At 46.3% G+C, this 15,777-nt stretch overlaps 1 protein-coding gene across 1 annotated transcript in view; it reads left to right on the plus strand.

Annotated features, from left to right (window-relative positions):
* Window positions 1-12,119: 12,119 nt before the first annotated feature.
* Window positions 12,120-15,777, plus strand: part of LOC113618068 (solute carrier family 23 member 1-like) — a 57,594-nt gene continuing 53,936 nt past the window's right edge. Inside the window, exon 1 of the transcript XR_003431876.1 lies at window positions 12,120-12,344. The gene's annotated coding sequence lies outside the window, so the exon portion shown is untranslated. The remainder of the gene's footprint in view (window positions 12,345-15,777) is intronic.

A 15,777-nucleotide genomic window follows, 5' to 3' on the forward strand; every position in this document is an offset into this window, starting at 1 on the left:
GAAATGTACCTCTTTCTTCAGAATTAAAACTAAAATCTTAAATAAAACAGAAAACTTGATGATGACCCTTGGGTTGTTCTTGTTTTTGTTTTTCCATTTTATTGCATGTGAATTTGAAACATTTTGTGGTGACAGTCGTCAGGTGTTTCCATTGATTTTACATCTTCAGCAATAGGGAGGATGGGTTAGAAGAAGAAATCAGAAAAAAATATTCATTTTACTGTCAGTCGTTGCCATCTTTGAAGGTCAGCCCATCTTATTCTCAAGAATTCCTCTTCCGGTGGCTTTCAGTAGAAGATGCTTCTTTGTGCTGTTGTGTTGTGCAGACCAGAGCTTCCCAACTCAGAAGCTTCTCAGCTTCCCAACTGAGAAGCCTCATGGGCCACGAAGGAGCAGATAGGCTGGGTTGTGCTGAGATGTTGGTCGTCTCGGGGAAACCTGGCAGCCCCAGCAGTCAGGGTGCCATACAATTAGCAGCACATGTGAGCGCCACAGCGGGAAAGAGATCAGGAAACACTGATAGAGGAAGCCCACAGAGAAATCTTTCGTGACCAACCATTCATTCTGGGGAGTACCTAATGATGGAGAGATGGTCACACCACTAACCAAAAGAGGGTACAAGGTTGCTAGGAATCTGTATGATTTGGGTTACATTCAGAAGTCCAAAGCTAGAGATGGCATATTTCCAGCTACATCCATTAAGGGGATCTTTGTAGGATGAACTAAGGAGATCTTTTAAATTTTACATTCTGTGCTTTCAGATTGATTTTCTCCTTCTTACATTTACTCTGTACTTCAATTTGCTACCAAAAACGAATTTTTAACATAGTTTTTGAAAAATGTAAAGCAGATTGTCTCAAATAAATGTCTCTATAGACTAGGCTTTCTCTGGTCTGTAGGCTTTGCTTCAGTCACCTGAATCTCCACATTGTACTGGAAAGTGGTGGCCCAACACACAAGCAATATCAGGTAGTAGTGAATTGTAATCAAGGCTTTGGGGGATTGTAGGGGGCGGTTTGGATATTCCTGACATTGGTATATCAACAAAAATGTGAAGGGAGGGAAATTCTGTTTTGCATGCCTGTGCTGTGATTGTGCATATGTTTAATGAATCATACAGAAGACTTTATAAAATATGTAAATATCATTCACAGAATAATAAAACAATAAAAATCAGTGTGCCTACCACCCAAGTTAAAAATAGAACCTATAATATCTTGAAAGACCTCCTATCTGTCCCTTTCCAATTTTATTTCCTTTTCTTTCCTTACCATCCACAAATCACCATTATCTTGATTTCTGTGCTGATCTTTCTTTAGAGTTTTGCCACTTACATATGTACCCCTGGATAATGCGTTGCTTTGTTTTAAAAAGCTAAGTAGCAAATCAAAACTTAGCTGTGTAAGCGAAGGGCAGTATTGTCACTATCAGATCAAGGCTTTTAGGGGAAGATAAATTGAACAGATTCTTTAGGTCATAGCTTGGCTTTAGTTTCTCTGATAATTTATAAAAGCCAATTCTGGGGAAGACAGTGTGCAAGGTCATGAATGAATCCTGGAAAAGAGGGTCCAGTGCAGTCAGGGCATCCGACAGGGCTGTTGTGAGCCCGATCCTGGATGTCTGGCAGAGTGGTCTGCTCTCTGTTTCCTGTGTCTAAGCTCTCCATGGCTTCCCTCAGCCCTCTGGAGTTGATCAAAGCCCAACCCATGGGAGTGGGGTGGTTTAAAATAAGCGTCAGCTGATCAGTTCACCAGGGCGTGGAGGGGAGAACAGAAATTTCATTAGGTTTGGTCAAAATCAGATAAGTACAGAAAAGAACCTGGACCAAACTGATTTAGGCAGTCTGCTGGTATTAACAGCAGTGGGAATCTTGGTACTGACAACCCTCAGTGTCTGTCTCGGCTCACAGTACTCAGATCTGGTGCACAGCTGACATTGCTAGTATTTCCTTTCACCTCTCTCCTTTCTTGGGTCTACTTTCCCCTGTATTTTTATATGCCATTTCTTAGTCTTTTTTTTTCTTCTTCTTCTCTAATTTTGTTGAAGTGCATCCTCCAGTAACTTCTTGAGAAATGCATGTGGGAAATAAATATTTTAGTAATTTGCATATACAAAAATATTCTGTTTCAGTTGATAGTTTGGTGGATAGACAATTCTAAGTTGTAGATATTTTTTCCTTTAGAATTTTGAAGGCATTACTCTATTGTCTTCTTGCTTCCAGTATTGCTGTTAAAAAGAAATCCAAAGCCACTCTGATCCTTTATATGTAATCCTATTGTCTCCCTCTCTGGAAGCCTGTAGAAATTGTTTTCTGTGTTCCTTGGTGTGGGTCTATTTTAATTCATTGTGCTGAACACAGTGGATACACACTAGGTTTTTAAAATCTGTTGGCTCATGTCCTTCAATTCTGGGAAATTTTCTTGACTTATTTCACCAGTGAATTTCTTGCAATTATTTTCACTGTTTTCCGTTTCTAAAAATCCCATTATTCTGGACTTTCTCCTATTCTTTTATCCAGTTTGCCATCTTTGTCTTTTGCTCTTCTTTCTAGGAAGTTTTATCTCAACTTTGTTTATATTTATAGTTTTATTCTCCTTGCATTGTTTCTATTTCTTCAAGTTGGTTTTATCTGTTTGTTTTGCTTTGATCTCTATCTTCTATATTAAGAGACTTCTCAGATCCCTGGTAGCCCTTGATACCTGCTCTTGAATAAGACTAAAGAGCTGATAGGAAGTTTTGTAAACATGAAGGCATGCCAACTTTGAACTTCACTGTTGGAAGATCTGGATGGGCTCTGTGTTGGGGAAGCTCTAATGTCAACATCTTTGGGCTTTTTCTCCTGGGCTGGTCAGATTCCATAGAGAAGAGTCTTATACTGGCCGGCCTAGAGGGTGAGGGTCTGACTGCCGGAGCTGTCGCGGTGGTCTCTGTATTCAGTATGAATATATTTACTTCATCCCTGTTTTCAGTCCTTTTCTCTCCAGAGATTGTCTCCAAATATCTGCCCACTTAGGAGAAGTGTGGTTGCGCTATGGTGTGGAGTTGGGGAATGAATTTAGGGAACTAACTTCTTAAAACAGCTTTCTCAGTAATCTTTATTTTAGCCCCACCCTGCAGAGTTTATCCTTGGTTCTAGGGGTACCTGGCACTGTCAGTTTATGTGCCCTTGAGGATTCTGTGGTGTGAATTGTGTTGGATCTCAGCTTTCCCCGCTGTTAGCTTGAAGCTTCTCAATCAGCCAAGTGAAGCTCAACCCGCTGCTTTCTCGGTCACCGCATTTTGTTCTGTCGTCTGCTCTCAGGGTTTCCCTACTTTTTTCTTTATTCTAATTTTAAGTTAAGTGTGTAGGTTTAAGCTACCGCCTTAGTGCAGTTTTGTGCTCTGGTTTTATAAGCGAATAGGCTTAGTTTGTCGGGCAGTAGAGGGAGCTTCTTGCTATGGACCTTGGTTTGAATAGCACCTGCCCACGTGTTTGTTTTGTTGAAGTGGTTTCTCTCCTTTTAACGTCGTCTTTTCCGATGAAGCTCTTTTGATTTACAATCAATAGTTTGTTTTCCAAAAGCTCACCATACAGGGTATTATATTAATGGTTAAAATTTTAGTCGAGATGTTGAAGGCAACTTTTACTGCAGTCTTAGGGGAGGTTGCAAGTCAGATGGCTGTGGGTCATTTTCTAGGCTACATTGAGTTAGAGCAATTCCAGAAACTGCAGAGGAGGAAAGAATAGCCTATCCTTAACTCTATATGAATTGGATTTTGTGAACAGGTAATAAGTGTCAACAGTGTGTTTCCACCAGGATTATGCTATGATGACCAATACAGAGCTGAATGCAGTTAGTGATCTCCACCAACGCTTGCCCAAATTTGAAGACATGGCATATACACTGCACTTGTTATTGGAGTTTTCTATCAAGTTTTTACCAACATCATTTGATTTAAGGTCCTTATTATATTTAGGGTATGTAAACTTTCAAGAGCTGACAGCTTATGTACCTTAAACAGAATCGTGAGACATATCCTTTGTCACATGTGGCTATTTCCGCTCAAGTGTTCTATCCAAGTGAAAGATGACCGAGGACATTAGCATGAATTCTTTAAAAAACCAAATACTTATTTCGTCACAAAAATCAGTACTTACTTCTTTGTGCTGAACGCATTATTAACTTAGTCTAGACATAGCCTTTAGACATGCAGGCAATTTCCTACCAGGAAGAGCCGCCTTTGAAAATTCATTTCTAAAATTGTTTCTGAACAAACTGATTTAAAGAAATGAGTACATGATTAGAAAAATATCCCTTTAAAGGGTAAGATAACTGTTTCTATTGGTGGTAACCCAAATAATTTGGGAAAGAACATAAACATTGGCCCAAATGTTCAAGGCACATCTAATAAGAATTGGTCATTTTAAAGAATATATTCTGCATTTGATCCATCTCTGAGGGAAACCAGGTGTGTTAAGCAGCTGTTTGTAAGTGGAGTCCTTGCACTTCCTTCCACAACTTCCCTTCAGAGTTGATGGAAGTAGGTGTATAAAACCAATAGAGGTTAATAGGCCAAATAGAACTTTTTTGTGTGTAGGCTGGATGATTTTAAAACTCTAAGGCTCATAAATAACTCATAAGAGAATTTAAAGAAACAATGATCTGTGGCTTTTTTGTTTTCAGCTTTCGTATTTGCAAAACTGAAATACAATTGATAAAATGCCTAAGGTCCAGAAGATTACATATCGTCCAGAAGATTTTTTTTTTAATGTTGTTTCAGTGGTGTAAATTCCTCGGCTTTTATCAGTCTCCGTAATATGCAAAAAGTAGGTAAACAGGCCCCAAAAAGTTGAGTTTTGTCCTGGGTCACAGATTTAATAGCAGAGCTAAAGCTAGCTGTTAACCATTCTCAGTTACATTTATCCATAACTTTGGTCATACTCCCTTTCTGTTCCAAAGCTCCAAGTGCTTTGCCACCTCTCTTGTTTACAAGAAATGACTAAGATGAGGGTGAGATGATTTGTTTCCCTCTTATTTTAGCTAAGTGGTGGTAGAAGAAAGGGTATGAAGAGATACTGCTTGCCCCAAATCATAGAGTGTGAGTCGAAGGTTAGTTGGGAAATAGAACCCTTAGGGACTTCTTGACTATTTTGTGCTTATACTGACTGTTGTTGACATTGAATTAGATCACCAAGTTAGCCAGGATCTTCTGGATTTTGTGCAGATAAGGAACAAGGGACAAGGTAATTGTCTTCAAATATTTGAAGGACAGTTACGTAGGAGAGGAAAAAGCATGACGGACACAAGTGGGACTAAGATGTGAAAGGGAAATTTGAGTTTAATTTAGTCTAACATTTCTTCCAAACATCTGCTTTGGGCTGGGCCTTATGCCAGGTGCTTCAGGAGGTACGAAGATAAGATGATTCCTGCTCTCTTACTCTGAAAAAGTTTGGATAATCAACTCTAAAACTAAGACCGGATGTAAATGTCTGAAGTACAAAATGTCAAAGTAGCTCAAAGAAGTGAGAGCTTTGGATAAGCTGAGACTTGGGTGCGTGGACAGCCTGAGCAAAGAAAGCCCTCGTGATGAGCTTGCGTAGGGTGTATTTGGGGGTTGCATCTCAGTTTGGAAGGAACCTGGGTTTGTGCAGGGCACTTTTGAGAGAGAAGGCCTGAGGGTGTACTGGGCACTGCTTTTGTTGAAAATGGGCCACTGACAGTTTCTGTTTCAGGGGAGAGACATGATAGGATTGTGTTTTATAAACACACAGCCCTAGGCGGGAATGGTGAAGATGGGAGAGACACTGAGGTGGGGTTCTTTAGGTTAATGAGAAACCCCAAGAACCTGGGGTTTGGCCTCAAAGGGACTGTTGATGACCCCCTGAAATTTTCTGCAAAATACTGTATGTGCATGTGTGTTTCATCAAAACATTAAAAAGCCCATGATGCAATAAAAGGTCTAGCTAGTAAACTAGAGAAATAGTCCAGGTGAATGTTACTGGTTGATAAGGGGGGTGGGAAAGAGAAGGGGAAATAATTCAAAAGGTATTTCAGAATCTTGAATTTTTGCAAGTTACAGGTAAAGGATTTCTTTTTAAGGTATTTCAGAAATGTGTTTAGGTTTCTCCTAGATCCTGCACTGGACTTTAAGCTCTGAGAGCAGGGAACACATCTACCTGTTAACCATTCTAGTCCCAGCACTTAGCAAAGGGCCTGGCATATTGTAGCCTCTCAATAAATGTTTACCTGAATGAGCGTGAAATGTAGTGTGCCTGTGGTTTTCAGCCAGATAACTGGAATAAATAACTGTATTGTGCTTAAAAGAACTGTGGACTCATGAAAAGGAAGTAGTTTAAAAGGAAGGCTATTCCTTTTTTTAAAAAATAAATTTATTTATTACTTTTGGCTGTGTTGTGTCTTCGTTGCTGCATGCTGGTTTTCTCTAGTTGTGGCGAGCGGGGGCTACTCTTTGATGCAGTGTGCGGGCTTCTCATTGTAGTGGCTTCTCTCGTTGCAGAGCACGGGCTCTAGGTGCGTGGGCTTCAGTAGTTGTGGCACACAGGCTCAGTAGTTGTGGCCCATGGGCTTAGTTGCTCCATGACATATGGGATCTTCCCAGACCAGAGATCGAACCCGTGTCTCTTGCATTGGCAGGCGGATTCTTAACCACTGCGCCACCAGGGAAGTCCCTAAAAGGAAGGCAATTCTTACCGAATTTGTTGAGTTAGAGGTTTCAGCAGGTCATCCAGGTGGAGGTGTCCAGGAAATAATTGGAAATTTGGATGTGGAGCTTAGGAGAAAGGCTAAAAGTAAATATATATATATATAGTTTTGGAGTCATCTTTACAGTGGAGAGAAGTGAGATAGAAATCTTGGGAAAAATAGAGATTAGTGGTCTGACATGAAGGAGAACTGAGTATATGGTGTCGATGTAGGACCATTTCTAGGCAAGACTTATTCAAAATGGCATCCTGTGTCAGGGTTTCATCAGGAAATCAGGGATGTTACAACCACTGGAAGGGCTGGGAGAGGAAGGATCAGGAGGACCTCGCTGGCTTTCAGGGGATCTGGAAGCGCTGTGGCCCCAGGAAAGCCTTCGCCAAGGAGCTTTCTCTCAGCTGCCTGCAGCGCCAACTTGGTGATTCTCAGGAGGGCTCTGGAAAGTAGCTACCAAAACCCCACGTTTGCCAGTGGCCACCCACCGCCCACAGCTGCCAATTCTAGGAGTTAGACTTCTTCTTGCTCACCTTACAAATTTCACTTTTTTAATTAATTAATTTATTTTTGTTGTGTTACGTCTTCGTTTCTGTGCGAGGGCTTTCTCTAGTTGTGGCAAGAGGGGCCACTCTTCATCGCGGTGCGCGGGCCTCTCACTATGGCGGCCTCTCTTGTTGTGGAGCACAGGCTCCAGATGCGCAGGCTCAATAGTTGTGGCTCACGGGCCTAGTTGCTCCGCGGCATGTGGGATCCTCCCAGACCAGGGCTCGAACCCGTGTCCGAATCTCCCTGCATTAGCAGGCAGATTCTCAACCACTGCGCCACCAGGGAAGCCCACAAATTTCACTTTTGTGCCTCTTATCTGCAGGGTCTAACCTGGGATCCTGTTGGAGGGAACCTGAGAACTGTGATGCGGAAGGGAGGGTAGCAGGATGTAGGGCCGATGATTAATTGTCAGCAGACAAGCTAGCACTGCGGTTTAGAGCATCTAAAATGGGTTATGTCACTTCCCTTCAAAACTTCCCTTCAAAACCCCCACCCCCAATACCTTCATAATGAAGTTTAAGTTTTGCTAGTGTGGTACCCAGGGCCTTCTCCCGGACAGACAGTGATACTCTCTGTTTCATGTGACTGTCTGTCTGTTCCACACATTTCTGTTCTCTCAACCTGGAATGGAGAACACCAGTCTTATCCTCACCCTGGTAATCTTGAAGACGTCTCTCAAATTTAGGTGGTCCTACTCCTGTTGTACCTTTTGTATGAAGAAGGGATGTTTTGTTTCTTTCTGTCCGCGTGTTCCCAGGGTTTAGCATACTGCCTGCCATCCTGTTTGAATAAATGAGGCAAGGAAGGAAACTTTGGGTGGTGGGGTACTAGTAAATTTTACAGGTAGGCGATCAGTAATGATCTTCCAAGAACTGGTTTTAATCCAGAGGAGGTACTGATAGCCTGTGGCAGTAGGTTGAAGAATGAAGGATGAATAGGAATTAAAGGATTAGACATAATGTATGGCAAAGATGTTTGATGAAGAGATGGTGACAACACAATCTGAGAGGCAAAAGCAGAGTCAAGGCAGCTTCCTGCCCGCCCCCGCCCCGCCCGTCCCCAGGAAACCGTAAGCCTGTTAGAAGTCAGAGAAGACAAAACTATTGGGAAAAGTAAATTTGAACAAGAATGCCAAATTGACTCCAGAGCACACGTGGAGGTTTACTCTTAGGAAGAGGGATACTTTTTCCTCCAAGATAGTAGCAAATAAGACAGAGGGTTTTGAGGTAAATATAAGAAATCTTAAGGGAATCCATAAACTCAGTATAATGAGAAGGCCAGAGGTAGAATCAGGATTTGGAGCTTGAGAACATACAAAATGGACAACTAGCACTTTGGAAAATGTAGCAGGAAGGCAGGAGAATGCATTAAAAAAAAAAGTGGTAAACAAGTAGCAAGGGCCTAGTTGAGGTTAGCATCTATCTGAAATAGACCCCATCAGAATAATTGGATGTCGCCCCAAAATACTTATCAGCCTTACAGCAAAGAAAGGAAAGGAGGTGGTGGAGAGTACCAGGAGTTTTAATAAATAGACGTGGCAAAAAAATCCTGGGTTTGGGGCTTTGGGAGGGGTGAAGCTGTCCAAGTGCCCTCACCACCAGGTCTGGGCCCACAGAAGGCTGACAGTAGGGGGTGCTCTTGAACCATGCTTCAGTCTCCTGGGACAGGGCTTGGTGTTCATGAAGCTGTGCACACAAACTAAACAGCCTGTTCTGGGGCAGAGCCATATGGGGGAATGCCACACCAGCTCAGAAGCTGGACCTCTCTATGATCTCTAAAGTTTCTTCCAAAATTCAAGATTTTATGATTGTTTTGGGGTGGCCAGAGATCAGGGTGTGGTCCATCTGAGAAAGTACCTCTGAAAACCCTAGTTATCGGGGTGAAAAAGCTATCAGGGTAAAGGGCAGGAAGGTGACTCTGTGTCCCCAGGCCAACCTCGTCCATCAGCCCCACGTGCCTCCTCCTGTGTAGGGCCGCCTCCCTGGGTGGAGAGAAGTGGACTGGTCCTGGGAGAGGCACTTGGAGCCAGGCGTGGCTTCGTGGGCTTCCCTCGAGGCAGCAGAGGTCACATGTCAGGCCCTTCCGGCACCTTCCAGTCAGCTTGCCTTTCCTCCCACCCTGGGATGTCAGCACCACGGACAGGACTCAAGCCCAGTCCTGGGAAGGTGAGATCTGTTCAGGATTCAGGCCAAGCAGAAGGCAGGCCAATTCCCGTCTCCAGGAAGGAGAGAGATGGTGATGATTCCTCCACTGGGTGTCACTGCTCCCCTCGTTCTCTATCACACAGGCTCTGGCAGACTGCAAGGTGATAAAGCGAAGGAGGCCCCAAGTAGAGGACAGGGAAGGAATTGTCTGGGTCAGTCCAGAGGACGCTGGCTGGGAGCGCAGAGGTGGGTTTTAGTCTTCGAGTGCTACTTACCAGCGACCCCACTTGCCCTCAGTGGTAAAGCTAGGGTTGGGGACACTCCCTGCTGGCGCTCTCTGCTTGCAGCAGTTCCCTGCAGCCACGATGCCCCCAGCTCTACTGTCTTCCTATCATACCTACCACATCCTCTGCAAAATCTGAACAGGGAGACGGACATGAGCAAGGAGGAGTGTGGGAGACCTTGTTCCCCTGCTTCTTTGGGGCCATCCACCCACAGGGTCAGCACAGGAGAAGACAGCGGAGCCAGCCAGGTGAGCGCCCACGACTGAGGCACTCATTGCCCCGTGGAAGCCATCCTCAGAGGGCTCAGGAGTTCCACGAGAGCTGAGGGTCCTGGTGTGTCCCCCTTGCGTGGAGAGAGTTCACAGTGTGCTGGTGTGCTGCGTGCTCACCCTCTGGAGCTCCAGAGTGCACCACTGTCCCCAGGGACAGGTCAGCACAGTGCAGCCTGTTAGCTGGCACCCCATTCAGCATCAGAGCCCAGAGAGTGGCCTGAGCCTGCCTTGATGATGTCCGAGCTGAAAGGAGAAGGGCAGCGGCCTGGGTCCTAGGGGTCCTTAGAGAGACTCCAAGGAGCTGCCGGAATTAAGAGAACTGATGCCAAAGAGAGCAGCCCTCCAGTCCCGCAGAAAACATTTCGGGGCAGAAAACCCCACAGGCATTTCTATCACAGAACATCCCAAATGATCTCCGTGAAGTCACTCGACAGTTCCCACCATCCCCAAGTTGGTATATGGATCTGTTTCATCTTCCGCTGGGCATCCTAGAGTTGGGTGAAGCAATTCCCTTATCTCTATGCCAGGAAACAATTATGGAAGAAAGTGTGTTATCAAGTGTAAGATCAACCAAAGTGCCATCCACTGGAACCATGACATGGTCTCGCCCACAGAACCATCCTGTGAATGGCAATGGGGGCCGCTTCAAGGCGATGCGGGGGGCGATAGAGACGGCAGGCGTGTAACCTCTGCGCCTTCAGCCCCAGCCCCTCCGGTTCTCCCACTGCACAGCCTCCCGCAGCATCCCTCCCAGCCCAGCCTCCTTTACGAAGCCCTCCCTGACCCAACAAGGTCTGGCACAAATGCAACCCTCCCCGCAGGACGTTCTTCTTTGTTCCCTCCCAAAACCATTTTGTTGGATTCGAATCATCTACTTTGTTCTCTAAAGGGCTAAGTGCCCCATCTGGGTTCCCAGAGCGGTCATTGGTCTGGGAACACGTTCTAAGCTAATTATTGGAGGCATGGTGACAGTTCGGGGGGCCAGGCTGGTCACTTTTCAGTGTTGGGGAGCAGGGTGCTCTGTTGCATTAAAATAACTAACTTTGGGTTCAGGAAATAACGGGGTCAGGGCTTCACTGAGGGGAAGGATACCTTGTGAGGGCTGGTGGTTGCCATTTCTGAGACAGGAGGGAAGGTAAGACCTGAGCGACAGGTCCATCAGGAGGCTCTTATTACAAGGGTTGTCCTGGCCTGGGTCTAGGTTTATTCAAATGCTTCTGTCACGACTTGATCATTTTATGCCAAGACTATTACACTGTACTTCTGATTCACCAGCTTCTAGAGCCTCCACATACACTTATAGAGTGTATGGTTTAAGCCTAAAAAAAATTTTTTTTCGGCCACGCAGCATGTGGGATCTCAGTTTCCCAACCAGGGACTGAACCCACGTCCCCTGCAGTGGAAGTGCAGAGTCCTAACCACTGGACCGCCATGGAAGTCCCTGAGCCTAAAATATAACATGTCTGCCCCAAACAACCACCGCTGAACCTACCATTACGATGCCTTTTGATTTCTACCTGCCCTGCTCCACCATTTCAAGTTTATCATTCTTCCCCTGCCCCCATCCTCCAAACACACACCCACAGCACCCACCAGAGCCCTCTGGTCAATGAGGGTGTCCTGGCCACTGCAGTCACTTTTACAAGACTGTCTTAGAAGAAGTATGCTTGACCTGGTGGCCCAGGACCTCTTAGACCCCTTCTGGGGACTTCTGAGCCTACCCCCCAAATTCTTCTGAGTGTCCGCCCAGCGAGTGGAGTTGCTCAGGAAACTCATTCACATCCCCTGCAGCAACCGGAGCGACTTTTGGACTTTCCCAGGACACAAGACACAGGGCAGATAAAGGTCCAGCCCTTTCATCATCCTGGGAAAGAAAAAACCCCAAACCAAAACCAGACAGTATCAGGAGAAGGGTGTGTAGACTTATGCAGGTGTGCGCAAGTTTCCTGCAAAGAAAACTCCGTGAGACACGGAACTGACTAGACCTCTGAGCTCAGCGTTGGGGGACTCACTCCTCAGTCGCCCTGACAGAACGACCCCCTCCCACCCCCCCGTCCTGTTTATAGTTTTCAGAGCTGTTAACGCAATCCCTTAATACCTTCCTTCTCCACAAATCCAAGTCGCTAAGCCTGATTGTGCTGCTTTTTTTTCTTTTCTTTTTCTTTTTCCTGCAGGATCTTAGTTCCCTGACCTGAGACTGAACCCACGACCTCGGCAGTAAGAGCACCGCCAGGGAATTCCCTGTGCCTCTGCTTTGATAGCAGCTGTATCCGCCCCCCACTTCCCAGTTCTCTACACGCCTTGCTCCAGCCCAGAGCAGGTCTGAGGGAGGGAAGGAGACAGACATCAGCAAGGACTGACCTTTGCGACTGTCCAGTTTGATCCCAGACCAAAAGCCAGGTGACTAAGGAGCAGGTGACTCAAGCCGCAGGGACCCTCCTGGGCTCTAAGCCATCTTGTAGCCACTTTCTTCTGAGCTCTCTGGCACCTCTCTCCTTCTACCTCCACTCCAACATCAGTCTATTTTTTCCCACCAAACTGCAAATCTTGTTAAAAAAGGATGGCAAGGAAATGTTTTATTTAGGACTCTCACTTCTCTCTCCCAGAAGCCTTCCATGGTCCTTCTCCATGAGCCGTTTTCATGGAAGAACGGACTTCTGGGGTCATTACAAAGGGGATGAGAGCAAAGGTAGCACCCCCGAGGAGCTGCTCTGGTGAGCGGTGAGACTGTGAAACACTTAAAACCTCTCCATCTAGTATTGTATTAACTATAGTTTCTTGTTTCCTGGCATTTGGGGCTCACTGGCCAGAGAAAGACTGCCCTTCTCAGGGCTAGCCAATTCTTAGAGATAGCAAGTGACTCAACTGTGAGTGTGCCTTTCATATGCTAACCATCCAATCCAGAGCGTACCCTCAACCACCTCCTTCATCTGGCCAAGCCGCCATCCATCCCCCTGCCCTAATCCTCCCAGGGCAAGATACCACACAAGTGGTGACAACACCTAAGCCCCAGAGCCCCCCAGAATTATTCACACTAACCAATCTTAAGCCTGTTCAGCTACTTACCCTGCCTCACTCATTCCTTCCTGCAAAAAAGACACAAGACAGGCCTTTGCCCAAGCTTTCCCCTCCCTCGTTCTGCCCCGTGACTGACTCAGGTGCTTCTCTGTGTGGCCCTACGTGGTGGGCCATGCCCCGCTTCTTGGGACCTGTGAGTAACAAACTACCTTTTCAATGGCAGTCATCTCCTAATCTGTCGGCCTCATCTTACCTGAATGAAAGTAAAATCCCAGGTACATTTTAAAACCAGCATGGAGGCCAAAGACCTTGGTTAAGCTATGCCCCTTTCTGAGGGAGGGGCTGTGTCATCCTCTGAAATGGAGATGAGATTTCTAAAGTTTTAGAGAAAACCCAGCCCAGTTCCTCCCCGCTGTGACAGCAGCATCTCATGCCCTGGGGGGCTCCTCGACCAGTAGTCCATCTCATGGTGTCAATCCTGGGCTCAGGTAGAGAAGACTGGAACCTGTGCTTCCAGGCATCCCCTATGGTTTTGTAGCCAGAACCTGTGGACTGTGGAAGGGAAGGTGTTGGAGTCCACCTCTTTGTGGACAAGACCTAGCCCAAGAGTTCACAGCCACAAGTTATTGACTGAGACATATTGAACAGGCCTGGATGATGGCATTCAGTCCAGTTGCTCTTCATGGAGGACTTACTGTGTGTGCCAGACACTCTGACGGGGATCAATGGGGCTTGGAGGAGCCAATCCTGAAGGACATCATAGGCCAGGCTAAGTGTTCATTTGACTGTATCTGCGGGGCACGGGTGAGTAAGAGAGAGTTTTAAAAAGGAGAATGACATGACTAGATTTATGTTTGAAGAGTTGATGTAATGAAGTTGGCTTAGATGAAATTAATATACTTGCTACCATTGAAGAACTGGACACACATGCGATATATTTATTATAGAAGATGAATTTGGTAGAACTTGGGAAGACTTGCATATGGTGAACTGAGCTCTGGCTTGGGTATTGGTGGATGCTGGTGTCATTCACTGAGATGAGGCGTGTGGACCAAGCAGGTTCCCTCCTTCTCTGGACCTTAGTTTCTTCTATAGTTCCTTTCAGCTTTCATAATCTAGAATTCTACTTCCCAGAAAGAAGTTGGAGGCAAAAAAGGGAGAAGCAATGTTCACACTAGTAGGCCCTGAAATCAGCCTTTGAACATCTTGCCAGGCTGGCATTCAGTGGAGGACTGAGTTCACGTGGGTCTTGGTCAGAGCTGGGCAGAAACCACCCATGACGGTCACCTTGTGTGCCTCTCAGGAGAAGCATCTTTAATGTGTAGCCCAAGCTCCACTGCTCCTCAGCCCCCTTAGAAATGATCGATGAGAAGACGGATACCACGTGCAAAAAGTATTTAGGTCAAACTCCTATTGAGAGAAATTGAGCGAAGAAAAAAGCCCAGAGGCCAAAGCCACTCTCTCCTTGTAAAGCCAATCACAAGGGAATTCCACACATGCCAGATTGTCTTACTCTGTTTGGGCTGTAATAATAGAAATACCATAGACCAGGTGGCTTTAACAACAGTTCTGGAGGCTAAGTCCAAAATCAAGGCGATGGCAGTTTCAGTGTCTGGTGAGGACCCACTTCCTGGTTCATAGACGGCCATCTTCTTGCTGTGTCCTCACATGGCAGAAGGGTCGAGGGAAGTCTCTGGTGTCTCTTTCATAAGGGCATTAATCCCATTTATGAGGGCTCCATCCCTATGACCTAATCACCTCCCAAAGGCCCCACTTCCAAATACCATCACATTGGGCATTAGGATTTAACATATGAATTTGGGGGGAGCACAAACATTCAGCGTATAGCACAGATCTTGGAAGGTCTCCGGCCCTGGGCTCCCACAACTGCTGCAGCTGGTTCACAGAGAGGAACCGGTGCCCACACTCGAGTGAGGAAGACATACAGGAGCTGGGTGGGGTCCTCAGACCTGGGCTCCCACCCCACTCTGCTGCCATCAACCCCTGGAGAGCAGAGGAACTACGATGGAGCCCAGTGCCAGGACACCACTGTCTCCAGTACAACACTGGGGATGGTGCAATGGAGGGCCAACCACGGGCCCCCTCCATGATAACTAGTCCCTGATTTGAGCACGGAGGTGGCGTGTGGGGAAGACAAACACTGACTCTGCTTTGCCCGTGGCCCACACAGCCACAGCTGCTACTCCTGGAGAAATGTTCTACTTATGCAGAGGCTCAGCCTTCCTTTCTCCTTACGGTGTTCGTAACAAGTATGAATTTCAATCAGAAAAATGCAGGTGGGCCAAAAGTAGAAAACACTCATTTTTATTGTGCCCCTCCATTCTACTGGGGTGGCAGGTGTTTAACCTTTGGGTTGGGGTTTCCCCCTTTCCTGGAGTTTGTGGCTAAATTTGGGAGCACATTGGTAGTGCCAGGGCTTTAGGGAAGGCCCCATTTGGCCCAGAGTCACCTGTGCTCTCAGGTGTCCCCGGAGGTGTCTATTGTCTCTCTGGTCCATGTTCTTCAGTTCACGTAGGTCCCCACAAGAAGGCTCTTGTCATTTCAGGCCCATCAGCCATCATGTTCACCTCTGATTCTCTGATGCTCTGGCTCGAGGATCCAGGAATCCTTCAGCTGCTTCAGTGACCAGGGAGGGTGGAGTGTGGGTCCCTGCCCCTTGGACCTGTCATGCAGATGGTCCCTTCTGGGTCTTGCTGTCCTCTTGCTGGACTCTCCCTCAGGAAGTGGGGCTCAGCCACCTCTTGAAGACGCCCCCCAAGGCTCTGACTTTCTCCATTTCCCCTCATCATTGACC

This window comes from Aethalodelphis obliquidens, unplaced genomic scaffold (assembly GCF_003676395.1).
Source record: "Aethalodelphis obliquidens isolate GAN/ISIS:26980383/991018 unplaced genomic scaffold, ASM367639v1 scaffold5, whole genome shotgun sequence".
Lineage (NCBI taxonomy): Eukaryota > Metazoa > Chordata > Mammalia > Artiodactyla > Delphinidae > Aethalodelphis > Aethalodelphis obliquidens.